The sequence below is a fragment of the Wyeomyia smithii genome, chromosome 3 (assembly GCF_029784165.1).
Source record: "Wyeomyia smithii strain HCP4-BCI-WySm-NY-G18 chromosome 3, ASM2978416v1, whole genome shotgun sequence".
NCBI classification, from domain to species: Eukaryota; Metazoa; Arthropoda; class Insecta; order Diptera; family Culicidae; genus Wyeomyia; species Wyeomyia smithii.
Genome location: NC_073696.1, coordinates 170823998 through 170842646, shown reverse-complemented (window position 1 = coordinate 170842646; position 18649 = coordinate 170823998). Strand labels below are relative to the sequence as shown.

General features: G+C 38.6%; 1 protein-coding gene across 3 annotated transcripts in view; it reads right to left on the bottom strand.

Moving 5' to 3' along the window:
• Positions 1-18649, bottom strand: part of LOC129732573 (cytospin-A-like) — a 234334-nt gene that overhangs the window by 5359 nt on the left and 210326 nt on the right. The gene's annotated exons all lie outside the window — the stretch shown is intronic.

The window sequence follows — 18649 nt, the reverse complement described above, 5'->3', positions numbered from 1 at the left end:
ATAGGAGCTCAACCACCAAGCTCAGGGGTAACAGAAAAGTTGATATACGAATAATCACTGAGACATAATAAACTTATTTTTGCCTTAATATCAGCGTTGAAAATAAATCGATAGGCTTAGAAACAATAATAATAAAAATAGAAATGTGTTCGCGTGTTTGTTAAACGTGTTGTTTTTGTTTGGTGTTAGCAATTCGCTAAGAAATCTGTTACAAAGAAAATCTGATTTTTAAGTGCATTTACTGTGATTTCGAAGATTTAATAGTTGCATATCGATCGGGAAGCATTAAGTGTTCTACGTGCTGATTCTGAGGAATATATCTTATGAATGGTATATATTCATCATAGTTCATGCTGTACGGATTTAGGGTCCGATTTGTGGGACGATTTTAAATCCTTACACATAGGGTTATTTATCAGTTCTGTTCAGTCTATGTCAGTTGTTATGTTTTAAACTGCCACCCACCTTTAGTTAACTGATAAGACGTACCGGTTTTGGACAATTTTTAACCGTCTGGTTTTTATTTTTGTCATTTTGAATCGTTTATTTTTTTGGATACTTTTTGGATAATCTCCGAATAAAGCTCTAATGAAACGAACACAGACAAATAACAGTTGCAAACTGATGGGATTCCAATAATTTACGAAACGAAAGATCAGTTTCTAAACTGCCAGGAACGTGTTAAAGTTACTGAGTATCTTTTGGCTTTCCTGGTAGCACCCCGCCAACTGAAAAGGACATTCTCTATTGTAAACAGCATGTGGACTGAATAGACTGCAAGTTAAGATCATGAGAGCAATAATAATTGTTGGGCAAAATTCTATCCCCAAATTTCACGACCATATTTGCAAAAATCACACTCTACTGCGCAAAGTTTCATCATAAGCTAATTTGTTTTGTGCATTATGAGACAGATTCATCGAAGCAATGCATGCTTTGATGAATCTGCCTCATTTGGTAAGTGTTCTTCAATTCAAGGCTGCAGGTATTTGTAGCTATCACATTGCTGTACGGATTTTGATTCAAAACTGTACGGATTTCGGTTCAATCACAGAAATCACAGTACCACGGTGCTCCCACAGACCGTTATTATGAAAAAATGCACCAAAGAATCTGAGTACACCATTCGATTCGTTATGACGTCCAGAATCTCTGGTCAAAATTTAAAAATCATCGTATGGTACATTTTTGAGAAATGTCCTTTTGAAGGTCTTAAAATACAAAAAAGTGATATAAAAACGACGAAATACTTATTGTAAAGCACGTTTTTCAACCACCATTTTATGAAATAACTTCCAAAATAGTTTCTACACATTCCAAGGGTTATATTTCAAGACATTAACAATTGGTGGAAAGATTTATTTGAAAATTCCACGGTGCACAGTGATCTAAACTCGAAAAATCATGATCGTTCTAGATTTGACTGTGAAAAATTGATTTTATGTACGCAATTTTGGCGTTTTTAGTTTTTCGATCAATCCACCTAACAGTTAGATGAAAAAAAATTTTTTTTCTAATTTTCAATATACCAGATAGCTTGCTGAATACTGCAATGTCCTATTTGTACGTTGGACACTACAAAATACAGATTACGCTGCAGAATCCAACTCCTCTTAATTGAAATCTCCTTTGACTATTCCGGATTGGTTTGAATTTCTTGCAAGTTGTTTTAGTATGTCTACCGCTTGTGATCATTGTGCAAAACCGGTTAAAGGCGATGAAGAATCCATTACGTGCATGGCTTTCTGCGATAGGATGATCCCTTTGAAATGCACTAGCACGAAACTGAATAAGGCTTTTTTGAACATTGTTCGCGCTAGCTCGTGTATTCAGATTTGACAGTTCACGCGAATTCCCGCTGTCAAAGTCTAATGTACTCAGTTTGGTTTGCCATTTCACCATGAACAGACTTACGCCTGAACAACGCTTACAAATAATCAAATTTTATCACCAAAATTGTGTTCAGTGACGAAGCTTATTTCTGGTTGAATGGGTATGTTAATAAGCAAAATTGCCGCATTTGGATCGAAGAGCAACCAGAGGCAATACAAGAATCGCCAATGCACCCAGAAAAATGCACGGTTTGGTGCGGTTTACATGCTGGAGGCATCATTGGTCCGTACTTCTTCAAAGTGATCAAAATCGCAACGTTACGGTCAATGGCGCTCGCTATCGCGCGATGATTAGTTTTTTTTGGTCGGAAATGGAAAAGCTGGGTCTTGTTGACATGTGGTTTCAGCAAGACGGAGCAACGTGCCACACATCGCGCGAATCAATGGACATATTGCGGAATGAGTTCGGTGAGCAATTCATCTCACGAAATGGACCGGTGAATTGGCCGCATAGATCATGCGATTTAACACCGCTAGATTATTTTTTGTGGGGCTACGTTAAGTCTCTCGTCTATGCGGATAAGCCAACAACAATTCCAGCCTTGGAAGACAACATTACACGCGTTATTCGCGAGATACCAGCCGAAATGCTCGAAAAAGTGACCCAAAATTGGACTTTTCGTATGGACCATTTAAAACGTAGCCATGGCCAACATTTGTATGAAATTATCTTTAAAAAGTAAATGGCATAAACCAATTTATCGACTCCAATAGAGATTTCATACAGTTTTGTAATTTTCATGCGTTTTTTTTTAAAGAAAAACCAAATTCTAAAAAAATCTCCCTTTACTTTCAAAAATTTTAATGATAGATTTAATCTCATTTAAGTTAGTTTCAATTAATTCTGCTGGTAAAAATTCCGGGGTAGAAATTTGATAACATTAACTCACTACTCACTCACTGTATTTCGAGTTATGAACACACTCAAACTACTGAGCAAGTCTTTGAGTTTTCTGTTAATTGGTTGCAAGGAAATAATCACCATTTTTAATTGCTGGAATATGACAATGGTGATAGTGAAGCTTGTTCAGGCGATGTTAGAAGGTGCGTTAATAGTTTGGAAGCAATTGCAAGAAACCTAAGAAAAAAATCTTGTCTAACCACTGGTTTTCATAAAAAAGCGTAATATACCTATTTGGATACTTTTCAAAAAAAAAAAAAAACACTATTTCTAGACACCTTGGCCACTAAAGTCACTACAGTTGCAATGTCTAACCGTTATGAGCCTTGTACAAGGTGTCATCAGTGCTACAATGCTCTAATCCATTCCCGAGGGAATTTAACTAAAATTTAAACTTTAATTGCAGTTTAACAAATATACTTGAAATTTTTAACGATGGAACTATTTAAAACGGTTGGAAAACAAATCGACCAATAATTTACAAGAGTTACATAGAGTTTATGCAAACTGTGCATGTTGCTGAGTAAGAAAAGTTTGAAGGTCTTTTATCGAAGAAAACCCTGTCACTCCGCGGCGATGGAGTTAAATAAAGCATTCGCTAAAATGGATGCGTTCTTCTAGAAAATTACTTTCCAGGAAAATTCTTCTACCTGGAACAAATTATTATTGAGTGTTGTTGTAGTGTTGCTGGTGACCGTCCACATCAAATGTATTGAAATCCAATTCAGAACTAACTCCGTAAAAAATCCCACGCCTTTAGAATTTTCCCTGATGACTTTTTAAATTCCCTGATTCCCCTGATCAAAAAATTAAATCCTATATATTCCCTTATTCTCTCGGTTTTTCCCGGTAGTCGCCACCCTGTTGTATCACATATATATTATATGCAGTGTCGATGATATAGGATAAGTTTTAATACTGTTAACATGAATATCTCAGCAATTATATCAAAACATTCATTTCAAATTCAATTCACGCTCGAAGCTCAAACATTTTCTATGTTCCAGACAGTCAATTTTTTTCAGATCATATCAGCTGTCGCACAGTGGAACACTTAGAACATCAAACCTGATCATAATTATTTTAAAATTTTTTTTTGCACTGAAAACGTATCTTTTTGTGATAATAAAAACAAATATTTGGATAATTTTTCACATGGAGTAACCCACCTTAAAGTGATGGATAAAATTGGATGGAATAAATAATGAAATTTAAATTCAGTCATAGTCGTGTCAGAATTCATCCAAATACTTGAATTTATCATGAAATGACTTTTTAGTACACATTTCAGTCGTTTGACAAAGTTTTATTTGGGTAAACAAGGCTACAACTATCCAAGAAGCGAAAGAATAAGAATTTCTTGATTATTTTCACATAGCGATAAAACACGAGACCGGAAGCATCCGGAAGGTTTTTCTTCGCCATTATAACCAAAAATATTAGCACTTTCACGTAATATAAGCCGTTCAACCGGATTTTGCCGGAAACATAACTTATTCCTTTTTGAGTTAACTTATAAAAACAAATATTTTGGGTTTTATTATACTGGTTTTGACAAACACCTAGGTATTTGGAGAGACTAGCATACATGCTAAGTACACATTTCTGTTCGATTAACATTCTTAACCAATCTCCATCGTTGTTTAATTTAAAAATCACTTGTTTATCTTTGGAACGTTATATTTTGGCTCACGGTATCAAAGCGTCAAACCTCTCGTTAAGACCGTAAACATAACTTTTGGATGTTGATGAGCTGTCAAGTGATCAAGCATACATCACACTTCAAAATAAAACACTACAATACAAAGTTGATTTACTTTGAATTTTTCACTTATGATCAGGTTTTAAACGCATTTACTCCTATGTGTGTCGACGATCATGGCAGCAAAATTTGATGACAATATAGTTGACTCTAATTGTTAAGGTTAAAAATGTTGGTGGTAATATAGTTGCACCAACTCGTTTAGCGCGAAATTTTTGTGGCAATATAATTGCATAATTTAGCGGTTCTCACACGCAAAAGTTGAAGTCTTGTACAATCATTGTGTCTTCCCGATTCGCACAAATGTTGCACAGAAATCGCACAAAAAACGTATAACGCAACAGTTGTACTGCGAATACATAGATTGAAATCAGAATATGTATCATAAACCGACACTTTATTTCTCACATCGAGTGTATTAGAGACTGCTCTTTCTCTCTTGCTCGTAGATTTTCCATGTACGTGCGACAAGACTAGATACGTCACATATAATTTGCAGGTTGCTCTTTCGCTTCTTTTTCGGTTCGGGTTGCGACGCGCAAGACGATATCTCGTCGCTTTACGAAATGAGCGAGACACTCGTGCTGTACATACCAGATGCCAGTGTTGTTAGTCTCACTCATACTGTCGATGCGTGCTTGCTGCTACTCAGGGAAAAGCGTGTGTGCAAAAGACTTGAGAAGCGTAGCATATGTCTCGTTCTCAAGCAGAAAGGAGGAGAAAGGTTTTGCTTCTCGCTCGCTTTGCAAAGCTGCTTAATACCAGCTGAAACTGTTTAGGTGTAGTAGTTTGGAGGTGACAAATACATTGAAAAAAGGCTAGAGCATTAATTGCGTTATGCCCAACACGCAATCATTGTACTGGTTCCAAACCACATCAACAATTGCGCTAAAAGCGCACGATTTTGTACTGGTTACGCACCATCCAACTTTTGCGTGCAGCCTGGGGTATCCTTAGGGTTAGAGTACGCGAAAGCCTTCAAGGGGTACGCAAAAGAAAAATCAGTAATGGCGAACAAAGCAATTTTTTATCATACTATTTGTTTTCCAACCTTGCTCTTGAAACATGACTCAATCAAACAAGCCATAGTTCAATTTGAAACCTAAACTAGACTACCACAACATGATCTATCGCTTCTCTCTCTCACTCTGCGAGATAGGGTTGCTGATATTTTATCGATATTTGATATTATCGATATTCGCCCCTAGCAATATCGGTATTTTTGACCGATATTGGCGCATTTGATATTATCGATGTTTTGATATTGCGACTCGATATTTCTCTCCGATATTCTCGGTTGCTATCAGGGGAGTGCTGCCGTCGAAATTTTGCCTACCAATTATAAATTCATCATGGCATCAAAATTAAATTTAAAATGCTTACACGCAATATAAGATATTCATTGAAAATGCACATTATACTGAAAACAAACATTAAGGGTTGGTTTCTCCATTGATAAATATATTTATTCGAAAATAGGTCAATAGCAATTAAAGGACGTTTACTCTATTTCAGCTATTTTAGGGCAAATCAACTTAAAAGTATAGGTACCAGAATTGTTGGTACTAGAATCAATAATTGGTAGATGGAAAATGTAAGCAGTTCGACAGAAATATGGTTGCCATATCTCCATTTTTATTGACAGCATGCATACCCAAGTAACAATTTTTGTTGCCTAAACATTTATTCGATCACTTTTATTAGGCTACAGTTGAACAATAACCGAAATGAAAAATAAAAAACTTCTGTTCAATGGTTGTTCATGTAAATTTGGAGAAATTATCCGACACACAGTTGTTTAGGAGCGGCGAAGAGGGCTTTGAACAACAACAGTAGAATATTGTATTCAACACTTGTTGAACCAGCGTTGAACAGATGCACCGGTAAGCATTTATTTTATTTTATTTTTATTTTATTTATTTATTTATTCTTCATCTGACTTTTTAGGTCTTAATGAAATGTGGCGGGGAAAAGCCCATTTGAGGAATTCCTTGCGAAACCCTCAAGTGCGCGTAAAAACCCCGCATCTTTTGATTTAACATTTACAAATCATGAATTAAGTCTAACAATGGCACATTAATACTACAAAGCTGACACTGACTAAGCTTAACTATAGTAAATCTAGAAGTTAAGGCTAACACATTATAACATTCGCTTAAGTCTATTTTTAAAAGTAACACTTGATTCATTGAAGTCAAACAATTCAAACACATTATTAAAGACGCTACACATCCCCCTTATGGGTTCGTTTTGACCATATTCAGTGCGTTGAAATGGAAGACGCAGGAAGTGTCGTGACCTCAGATTTCTGTAGGGCACATTCACGTGAATTTCAGACAGAATGTTTGGAGCGTCTATTTCGCCGATCAGTAATTTTCCCACAAATACGGCCCTGGACACATCTCTTCTCTTTGCCAGTGTGTCAATACCAAGTAATTGGCATCGATTGGCATATGGTGGTAATTGATCAGGATTACGCCATGGGAGTGATCTTAAAGCATAACGAAGAAACTTGGCCTGTACTGATTCAATTCGTTTGGTCCAAATGTCAGTGTAGGGACTCCATACTATAGCTGATGTTTCCAAAATGGAACGAACTAGGGAAACATAAAGCGATCGCAAGCAAAACGGATCGGTAAACTCTTTGGCTATTCTCATGATGAAACCCAGGTTTTTACTAGCGTGCGCAATGATATGAGAGTAGTGGTGCTTGAAGGTTAGTTGTGAATCAAGCAGTACACCTAAATCCTTGACTACCGATACTCTTTCAAGATTTTCTCCGGATACATTATAGTTCCACGAAAACGGATTTTTTTTCCGCGTGAAAGAAATTGCAAGACATTTTGAAACACTGATTATCAGTAAATTACGATTACACCAGTCAGAAAAATTATCCAGATATTGTTGCAGTTCTCTACAGTCTGCTTTAGTACGAATTACGCGAAAAAGTTTCAAGTCGTCAGCATAGATAAGTTTACAGCCTGGTGGAATGACGTTGCAAACATCATTGAAAAAAATTGAAAAAAGGAGTGGTCCAAGGTTGCTCCCCTGAGGCACACCCGACAAGTTAACGAAATTGTCTGACTCGGTGTTGCCTAGCTTTATGCAGAGTGTGCGGTCAACGAGGTATGATTTCAGCCACTTTGTGAAATGGTGTGAGGCACCAAGACGTTCAATTTTGGCCAAAAGAATGGTGTGATCAACACGATCAAACGCAGCCTTCAGGTCGGTGTAAATAGTGTCAACTTGCATCCCGTTCTCCATGTTTTTAATACAATTAGATGTGAACTGAAGCAAGTTAGTAGTGGTCGATCTACCGGGGTAAAAGCCATGTTGGTCTAACGAGATATATGTCTTGAATTTACGAAGTAGAACGTTGCCGACGAGAATCTCAAATAATTTTGATCCAGCGGATAGTGAGGTTATTCCTCGATAGTTCGTTACATCGTGTTTGTCGCCTTTTTTATAAACCGGGAACATAACAGACTTCTTCCAGCAGTCAGGAAATACCGCTTGCGAAAGCGTTTTGTTGACTATTATCCTCAACGGTACACAGAGCGCGATGGCACATTTTTTCAGAATAATGGCCGGAATACCGTCAGGTCCAGTGGAAGTTGAAGGTTTCAATTTTGTGGTGGCCTTCAGTACTTCTTCATCAGTAAAACATAAGCTACTCAGGTTTACCACGTTATGAGGAACGTCGTGCAGTGCATTCTCCATTTGAGATGTATTAGCAGTAGTTGAACTGAATACGCTTGAAAAGTGTTTCTTGAATAGAGAACATATACCATCAAGCGTTTCCGCGTTTTCATTCCCAAGAAACATACTGGTAGGAAGTCCACTTTCTTTTCTTTTACTGTTTATAAATGACCAGAATCGTTTTGGGCTTCGTTTGAGCTCAGATTGAGTGCGTAGTACATGCTGAGAATAAAGGAAACGATTGTAGATTTTATAATTTTTGCTTGCAGTAGTAAACGAAAGTTTAGTCATTGCGTTTCGTCGTTTGACGTATCTCCGAAGTGCCGCTGCCCTTAGTCGTCTTAGCTCACGAAGATGTCGATTAGACCAAACAGGCTTTCGCCGGGGGCGTGGTGCCGGTACAAAATTACAAAATTGCTGTTTGAGCGTGTGCGAAAATATATCAACTAAACTATTGACATCAGGTGCGCGGCTTAGCAAAGTTTCCCAATCGACTGCAAGTAGAGCCCTCTGAAGTCCATCAAAATCGGTTTTAGAGAAGTTGTATTGCTTAGTTTCAGACAACTCTTCAAAGCAAACTGGCTGCGTGCAAGCTAATGAGACAGAGACTGGTGGGTGATGAGCATCAATGCCAACTAATGGGTCGCATGCTTCGGCAATATTGCAGTTCAAAACGGATTCATCGTTGACGAAAACGAGATCAAGGGTGCGATTTCGAGTGTTTTTAACTGTGCTTATTTGAGACATGTTGAGTAGAGACATCCCATCCAACAGTACAAGTATGAGCCTACTGTTCTGTATGTGTACGACCTGTCGAATAAAATATTTATTATTCATCTGTTAAACCATTGCTCGACTGTTGTAACGCTCTAGTTACACGCGTGTTTAAAAATAGCGTTTTGCTAACGTTTGTTTCGCGCATTGGAACATACTTATGCAGCTGACACGCTGAAGAACAGTGAGGAAAAAACCTTTAATCGACATTAATTCAACTCTTTTAGTACTAACGAAATGCAAAAATAAAGTTTGATTTTTTTATTATAATTATTATTATTAGCTTTATTAGTTTTTTTTATCTTGTGGAAATACTATGGGTAAATTTTTAATTGATATTGGAAGATATACACACATACATACCACCCTTTTCAAAAGCATCTTTTTTGGTTGGATTCCTCTGATGAGATTCGAACTTACGATCCATTGCTTGGTAGTCATCGGTGAATGCATGTGAGCTAATCTGTAATATGACGTGTGCTGTGTTTAAAGTCAATATGCTTCTAAACGTTCTGGACAAATAAATGTTGAACAAGCATTTTATAACTGCTGGAATATAAACTTCTTGCACGCACCTCTAAACAAAGGGTACCGGTTGATTTGACATAACCATGGTTTGCAAGAAGCAACCGTGGCATGCAAGAAGCTTTTATACCAGTAGTTATACGATGCCTATTCAACATTTATTAGATCAGAATGTTTAGAAGCATATTTACTTTAAACACAGCAAACGTCATATTACAGATTAGCTCACATGCATTAATCGATGACTGCCAAGCAACAGATCGCAAGTTCGAATCTCAACGCAACCCAAAAAATGGGTGGCTGTTGCCTTTTAATATAAATCAAAAAAATTCACCCATGTCATTTCCACAAGTAAAAAACTAGTAAATCTAAAAATAATAATTAACATAAAAAAATAATTATGATAAAACAAAAACGATTTTTATTTTTGTAGTTTGTTTGTGCTAGAAGAGCTGACTTAATGTCGATTAAAAGTTTTTTCACGCTGCTACACCACACTGTGTGCTGCATAAGCATGTTCTAATGCGCGAAACACATGCTTGCAAGCATTATTGTTAATAAAGACTCATTTAACAAGAGTATTTCAACAGTCGAGCAACGACTTAACAGATGTTTAAAAACTATTTTATTCGACAGGTCGTTTAACAAGTGTTGAATGAAATATTCTACTGTTGTTGTACAAAACCCTCTTCGCCGCTCCTAAACAACTGTGTGTCGGATAATTTCTCCAAATTTAACTGAACAACCATTGAACAGAAGTTTTTTATTTTCCATTTCGGTTTTTGTTCAACTGTATCCTAATAAAAGTGATCCAACAATTGTAAAATGCTGTTTATGATTTGAAAGTACATAAGTGGCTGAATCTTGTAATGGTTTAAAAAAAGGTTTATATTGCAATAAACCAATCATACAAATGATGCTTCATAAAAACCGGTGACCTAGCGTTCACGTCTATAAGAGCTAATAAATTGCTCATTGAAATACTTCAAACGCATGTATGCAGCATTTGAACAACACGTGCAGAATAATAGTTGCTAAGTTACCGTTTGAAACATTCCAACAGCTTTTATTAGACGAGAACGAATGGGGACCTTTAAAGCGCTTCAACGCAGCACATGTTTATTAGTGTTGCTGGTAATCACTTGCAAACTTTTGAACAATTTCTGTTAAGCTAGAGTTCCACCATTGGATAAATGCGTCAACAAAAAATGCTGCAACGTTTGTACAACAAATAATTCAACGAGTTGTTTATTCAGCGCCGGCTGCTCCTACACTGCTTTTATTCCACATTTGCTTTTATAAAGGCTTCCAAATTGTTACTTGGGTAGAGCGAATTTCCAGGAATTTGGGTTTGGAACTTCTCGGGGCAATAACCACCACATTAAACCGATCAAATGCGATGCCTTGGTGTTGCATTGGGATGGCAGAATCGATGAATTTCAGTAAAGAATCGGTGTTACAAAAGCGATAACATGAATGTGCAGGTAGGATGCTTCAGTAACTGGCTGGTGATTAGTCAATGGATCAGTGACGATTAGGAGACGCGGCTCACGAAACGTCGGTTTAATCTGATCGGAAAATACACCTTGCGTAAAGCGATCAGCAATCGGCCCGCTGTCGTAACGGACGAGATGAAATAGCAAACACTTCGCCGGAATATTCAATACTAAGGCATGAAACATGCTGAACGCCAACGCGACCGATCGGGTGAGATTCTTGCCGTAGGTTAATGAACAACTCTACTCACGGCTGTTTATTAACCTTCGGCAAGAATCTCGCCCGATCGCTCACGTTGACGTTCAGCTTGTTTCAGGCCTAACAGAAAGCCAACCCGCATCACTGACGTTTACGTTCAACATGAGTGAAGCGAGCATTAGCTGGATCACTGGATCAGTTTTACATGTAATTTGACAGCTGATTCATCGAAACACGAAAAAAGCAGTGTTCATACGTGCATACAGTATCGGTGTTCAGTGGCAGTGTGCTTTTGTATTGTTTTCGGGTGATGTATTTATTGTACGAAACGTCGAGTGCTTTGCTTGATGAAACAAAAAAATAAATGCATTGCATTATTTTAGAATGTACACAACGTTTATTCTTGCCGATTGCGAACGGCGGTGTTTCTTGCAGGCAGCTGACATCGCGCGATGATTTAAGGAATAACATTTCAACGTACGTGTAAATGAGATAGCATACCAGCGCCACTTTTAAACATTTACAAAGCTAAGCTAAGCTAATTTTTTTTTTTAAATTAAATTGATTCAAGCGCATAACTCTGTGCAACATATATTATTCTTCGCTCGTTGCGCACACACTGCTGTGTGAACAAACCTTCAAAAACAAAAATGAGCCTAGCGCCACTGTCTTTCATGGCAGCTTCAGGAAACAAGGCCGATGCCACCGGGTTGTTGAAAGCCAAACAAAAAATATACACTAAAGTCGCTTTTTACGCGGGGGATACGTGCTGCGTAAAAAAACCGCGTAAAAAACGCGTAAATTCCGGAATCCGCGTAAAAAACTGCGTAAATTCCGGAATCCGCGTAAAAAAAACCGCATAAATTTCGGAATCCGCGTAAAAATAACGCGTAAACTCTGGAATCCGCGTAAAAAACGCGTTAATTCCGGAATCCGCGTAAATTCCGGAATCCGCGTAAAACACAACCAGCGTTAATTCTGCATTCCGAGTGAAGGGAAACCGAAATCCGCGCAAAAAAATACCGCGTAAATTCCGGAATCCGCGTAAAAAAACCGCGAAAAAAACGACCTTAACGTATTAAAAAAACAAAGGAGGGTTGTGTTCAAAGCCACGACAGCAAGGTAGAAGTAGAATACTTGTACACAGCTCTACTTACGGCTGTACATTAACCTACGACCGGGCGAATCGGTTCGCGCCGCTTTTCGCGTTTACACAATAAAAAGGTGTTTTCACATTGAAAATTAGACACGGCTTTACTGGAGTAAGTGTTGGCAAATGCATCTACCGCTAATACCGCCGCTATCGTACGAAAGTGCGTCGTTTCATGTGGGGAATAATATCAACAATGAAAAATGACGCGCATCTAAGCACACCCGAACTGTTTCGCCGTGCCGCTTCCATTTACTTCCTTATAACATCGGCCTCAGGGAAACACCGGCTGCACTTACCGCTGAGGCTGCTACCATACTGCTACTGGTACCCAAAGTTATTAACTCTTCAAAGTAAGTGTTTTATTTGTCCTCAAAAGAACAATTGTTCAATTCCATATCGGGTATAATACAATCGCAGCTCTGTAATATTACCGACAGTAATATTCTTCTGAACAAAATGATCCAACTTTTCCATTAGAGGAAGTGCCGGCTGATATACGGCAAAAATCTCGCCCGATCGCTCGCGTTCAGCCTGGCAGAGGCCTGAGACGTGGTGACCAACCACAGGGCTAGTGCTGCTGCTAAGTAAGAACGACTGCTGTTGTCGTTGTCTAGAACTATTATGAGCTGCTTCGGCTGAAACAGGCTCTTATATAGGCGAAATAGCATGTTTTCAATTGCAAGGTATATGATTCTGTCGACCGTGCTTGGGAAGCAATCATATAACGACCAATCAGAGGTCGAATTTTTCGTTTTGACAAGGCTTGACTATTTTCAATGGTACAATAGTGCGAATAATAAAATTTCAATTATCTTCTTTTGGGGAGAATCTTGGAAGATTTTCCAATCTATTGCTACAAGAACGAAGGAAATCCATCGAATACTAAGGTTTTAGATTTTCATTTCACATCCCTATGTAGCCGAACTTCCTGAGAGAAGTATTCTACTTCAAAATATCGATATTGGCAGGCAATATCGATTCCAATGTCGATGCAGCTTTTAATATCGATGAAGCAAATATCGATATTCTATTTTTAATATCGACAACCCTACTGCGAGAACATTCCAAACCAGGGGGGTAGAATTGATTTGGAAAATATCACCAAGGGGTACGCGGACGAAAAAAAGTTGAGAACCGTTGGCATAATTATAAGAAGGGTATTTTGAATAAATAGTTTTATGAAAAACATACCAATTTGTTGGAGTTTTAACGGGTATCAACAACTTCGTTTGCCAGCGCTTGGAATTCGCGATTAGTTTACAAAAACAATGGCTATCAAGCTATTTATTTATTTATTTATTTATTCATTATCTATTTTCATCTGACCATTTTGGTCTCCATGAAAGTTAGTGGATGGGGAAAAGCCTTTTGAGGCCATCCTCATGGAGGCATAAAAACCCCATCATCTTTTGTTAAGAATACATTTACAATTTTAAACATTTACAATATAACGCATTTACAATTTGTCAATAATAAAACTACAAACATTACGAACTAACATTAAATTCAACAAAATACATTGGGTTGCCCCGAGTCAGCATATAAAACATTGGTCCTAATATTATTCTGTATGGTCAATTAAAAAATATTAGACATAGTCACTTTCGTAGGAATTTGTTCGACGGTTAACCGAATTCGAAGATCTCTTCTACTAAAGTGAATGCTCGAACACATGCAGTGACAGGTTCATTGTAACCGAACATTGTGCGATGCACTCTGGGTTGTAGCAATCCAGCGGACCTTAGTGAGCGTTGCGGAGCGCGAAAATTCAGCAAAGATAGGGTTCTCGGTGAGTCAATTTCGCCATTCAATAACTTGGCCACAAATCCGGCTTGCTGGATTGTCCTGCGTCGTTCAAGCGTGTCAAGGCCAATAAGGCGACACCGCTCGGAATACGGTGGTAGGTTAGCTGGATCACGCCAGGGAAGATTTCTCAATGCTAATCGGATAAATCTTTTTTGTACTCGTTCAATCCTCAGAGTCCAACTAAGCTGATAAGGAGACCAAATCAAACACGCATTTTCTAATATTGGTCTCACGAGTGAACAGTATAACGCCTTCAAACAGTATGGATCATTAAAATCACGTCCTATTTCACCAATGAAGTCGAGTTGCCTTAGAAATGATAAATGAGCGGTTCAGATTAAAGTTGAGCTTGGCATCGAGCAAAACACCAAGGTCGTTTACTTGATCCACTCTTTCGATCACATGACCATCAATCTTATAGTCGAACAGGACAGGATTCGCAATACGATGGAATGTCATGATCTGACATTTCGCAATACTAACTATGAGCCAGTTTCTGCGGCACCAACTTATAAAAATATCCAACAGTCTTTGTAACTCACGACAATCATCAATGGTCCGCACAGCCAAATACAGCTTCAGATCATCAGCATACACCAGCTTACATCCAGCACTTAATAGCAATGTCACATCGTTAAAATAAAGTAAGAAAAGGAGCGGCCCCATATTACTACCTTGTGGTATTCCAGATGTATTGGAGAACGTGGAGGATAAACAGGAGCTCAACATCACGCGTAGTGTCCGACCACATAAGTAGGATCTTAGCCAACCAACAAATTGTTGCGACGCACCAAGTCTCAAAAGCTTTCGTAAAAGTATGCGGTGATCAATTCGGTCAAAAGCTGCCTTTAAATCAGTGTATATGACGTCAATCTGGGCCTTTTGCTCCATGTGCGATATGCAAGTCGTAGTGAAGTCCAAAAAAATTGTGGTAACAGAACGTCCCGGCATGAACCCGTGTTGGTCGCTAGAAATGTAGTTTTTCGTACAAGATAAGATTCTCGAGCTAACTACAATTTCAAACAATTAAGACGAGGCAGAAAGACTGGTAATGCCCCGATAATTCCTGATGTTACGCCGATCTCCACTTTTACATACAGGAAACATGTGCGACTGCTTCCAAATCTGCGGGAATTTTCCTTGCTCAAATGATCGGTTGAAAATGCGAGATAAAGGTTCAGCTAAAACGGTTGCACAACGGGTATAAACTACTGCTGGGATTCCATCGGGCCCCACGGAAAAAGAAGTTTTAAGTCTTTTCGCAGCTTCCAGTATCATGTCCGCAGTAATTTCAAATGTACTTAGATCAACTAAGTTTAGCGGTACATCTGCCGAAGCAATCTCAGCATCCGATTCGGAAGCAGTGCTGTCGGCGAAAACAGAAGCGAAAAATTTAGCAAACAACTCACATGAATCCAGGGAACATGTTGCTTCTGTTCCATCGAGGTAAACATTAGAAGGAATTACCGAACACTTTCGCTTCGAATTTACGAAGTTCCAGAACTGTTTAGGGTTTCGACGGAGATCAGTTTGTACCCGCATTACATAGGTTTTGTATAAGCTGGCGTTCAATCGACGAAAATCTGTACTTGCTCGTTTAAAATTACTTTTTGTCTCGTTTGTTTTAATGTCTCGGTATTTACGCTGCCAAGCATTACGTATGCGCTTCAGTGCTCGTAGCCGCGAAGTAGCCCATGGAGGGGAAGCAGGCTTATTAACTGTCGGTAAATTTGCCTCAGCCACTGGCATAATGTTTCACTAAACGAGTTAGCTAGATCGTCAACATCAATTACTCCGTAATTCAAAGCTCTAGTGCTGTCCGCTGACGATTCCGGTGTCGTCATTTTGGATATAATTGGCAACGATATAACTAGTGGGGCAACACAAACATCGACGACACAAGTATGCTCGGAAGAACAAAAAATAAGGTCGAGCATGCGGTCGAGATGGTTTAATTGCTGGTTCACTTGGCGCAGATTTAAAAAGTCCATGCCATCAATCAACGCAGCACTAGCAGCAGACAATTGAGAAGAATTGGTGTGCGTTTCACTCTCCTGTGTCCAAACGATGCGAGGCTGATTAAAATCACCACAGATTAGAACGTTATCACCAGCTGATCTCTTGTTGCACAGCTCGGTGACCGAGGCAATATGTGCGTCAATTATGGCTGGATCGTTGCTTTTGTCTGGCGGGATGTACACTGCACAAAGCAATATTTTCGAGCCACAAATAGTGGTGCTCACGCATATCTGTTCCAGATGGTTGCCATGTAAAGTATATAACAGAGCGCTCGGGTATCGTTTATTAACGGCGACCAAAACTCCACCAAAAGAACGTTTATCACTGTTAATAGAGCTTCTATCGCACCGGAAAACATTAAACGTGTCGCCAAACAGTTGCTGTGAGTTGATGCGGCTGTCCAGTTCAGTTTCAGTCAACACGATCACGTCGAAATTGCAGTCGTTAGTTGCCAGGTAAAACTCGTCGATTTTTGTGCGTAGACCGCGAACGTTCTGGTAGAACAACCAAACAGCATTCGTATGTTGGGCAGTGTGCTGGAAAACGTTACTACACGGTACAGGTTGTTGGGAAAAATCATCAAGATACTCGCCTTTGGTGGAAACCCGAAGGTTCCCACCGTCCACAGTAGATCGCAAAAATTCGTTACCAACAGGCTCATGCTCGTTGCTTGCAGTGTAGTCGGCATCGCATATTAGTTTTTTGGTATGTCGACAAACTCACGAAACAGCAGTCCAGTAGGCCACGAGGCAGGATTCAAAGCGACGCTCTTCACGTCCGGATCAAGGCCGATTTTATAGGACACATACGAGTAGTTGGATGTATCCGTTCCTTTCCTAACGAGCCGAACAACAGCAGCAGGTTCAGTTGTATTCAAGCAGCGTGAGATGATTTTTTGAATATCATTATCGGTAAGTTGTGGATTCAAACCCGACAGATATAGCCAAAAGCGTTTCTGTACTGCGATTGAAGCGATGGATGGCACTGAAAGATCGCTTAAATCGATATTGTTTTCACCACGATCAGGTTGAACCGGGATGGGAACGCTTTATGTTTTTGTTGGGCCATACAGGAGTGGCAAACGAGGTAGATGGGGTGCCGAGAGCAGAATTCCCATTCATCGATATTTGAGAGAAATTGTCGATTTTTTTGCTTAAACCGTCAATAACCTCGAAGAGTTTTTGAACCTGAGCCGGCAGTTCAGTGAGATGCGTAGTTTGTGCGGGTTGCTCTATATGAGCTAATAGAACGACCGTTCAGCAATTCTCTGCATTCCGGGCAAATGAACATAATTTTGCCAAGTGCGAAAAGATCCTTGCACACTCTACTGTTAAAACCACAGCATTGTTGGTAATAATCTTTAATTTAAATATTACTTTCCACTACGACCCAAAAAAAGATAGTTAAAACAAAATTCCGTTCAATACCACTAAAAATTGCTATTGTTGGTAGCAATATAGTTGCCATTAACCTGTAAAGAGTTGGCCAATTAACTAGCTAACTTCTCTTTGTTTTTAAGAAAATTTTACCATTTTCAGTTTTAATTCCTCCATGTTCAAACAACCATCATTGTTTAGGTAAAAACAAAAGTAACATTTTTGAAACATGTTAAAATTTCTAAATTTTTGTCTCTGAAAAAGGAATCAGCCCCCCCTCCCCATGCGTTTGCATTTTCCCACCACGCAATTTTCTCATATATTTGATCAGTGCCTTAGAATATCAATGTTAATTCATGAGTAGATGAATTGAATTAATCTCAGTGTCAGCACATTTATTCTCTGATGCAACTCAGTAACCTATGTTCATTGCGACGATGCATGAATATCGTTCCTCATATTCAATGTCAGAACAGTGGAATGAATATCAAAGGCCTCGTAATGATATTCAAAGAAGCTTCGGCGATTATCAATCCAAGTAGTGCAAATCTGTTCAGAAGCTGTACACTGCCTAGTGGTCGAATAAGGTTAATTTTGATTTTCACTATTTTGATATGATTTTTATTTTTGACGATCAAAATATCAACACGAGTGTTAAAGTTTATCTTGTCGGTGTTCACCGGTTGTTTGGTATCATGAATATCAACGGTCGCATGGGTAGTATGATTATCAATATAATGACGGCTAAAAATCGATGCTTTTGAATATCATGACAGTGAATATTCTCAGCACTGTATTCGATTGATACTAGCTACAAAAAAAAAAAAAACAAAAACAAAACAAAAGAAGAATCTGAAATATAAGTAACAAGCATTATTGAATAGTCACCAGTTTTTTTATTTTACCGATATCAGTAAATTTTTGTTTTTTAAGAACAATTGCACTTTGCATTTTAGTAGTTCATTAAATCTCAAAAGAACCGTGTTTAAGTCCGACTAATCAAAACCGGCCGAGCTCATATGCCAAAAAGGTTAAATTACTCAATTT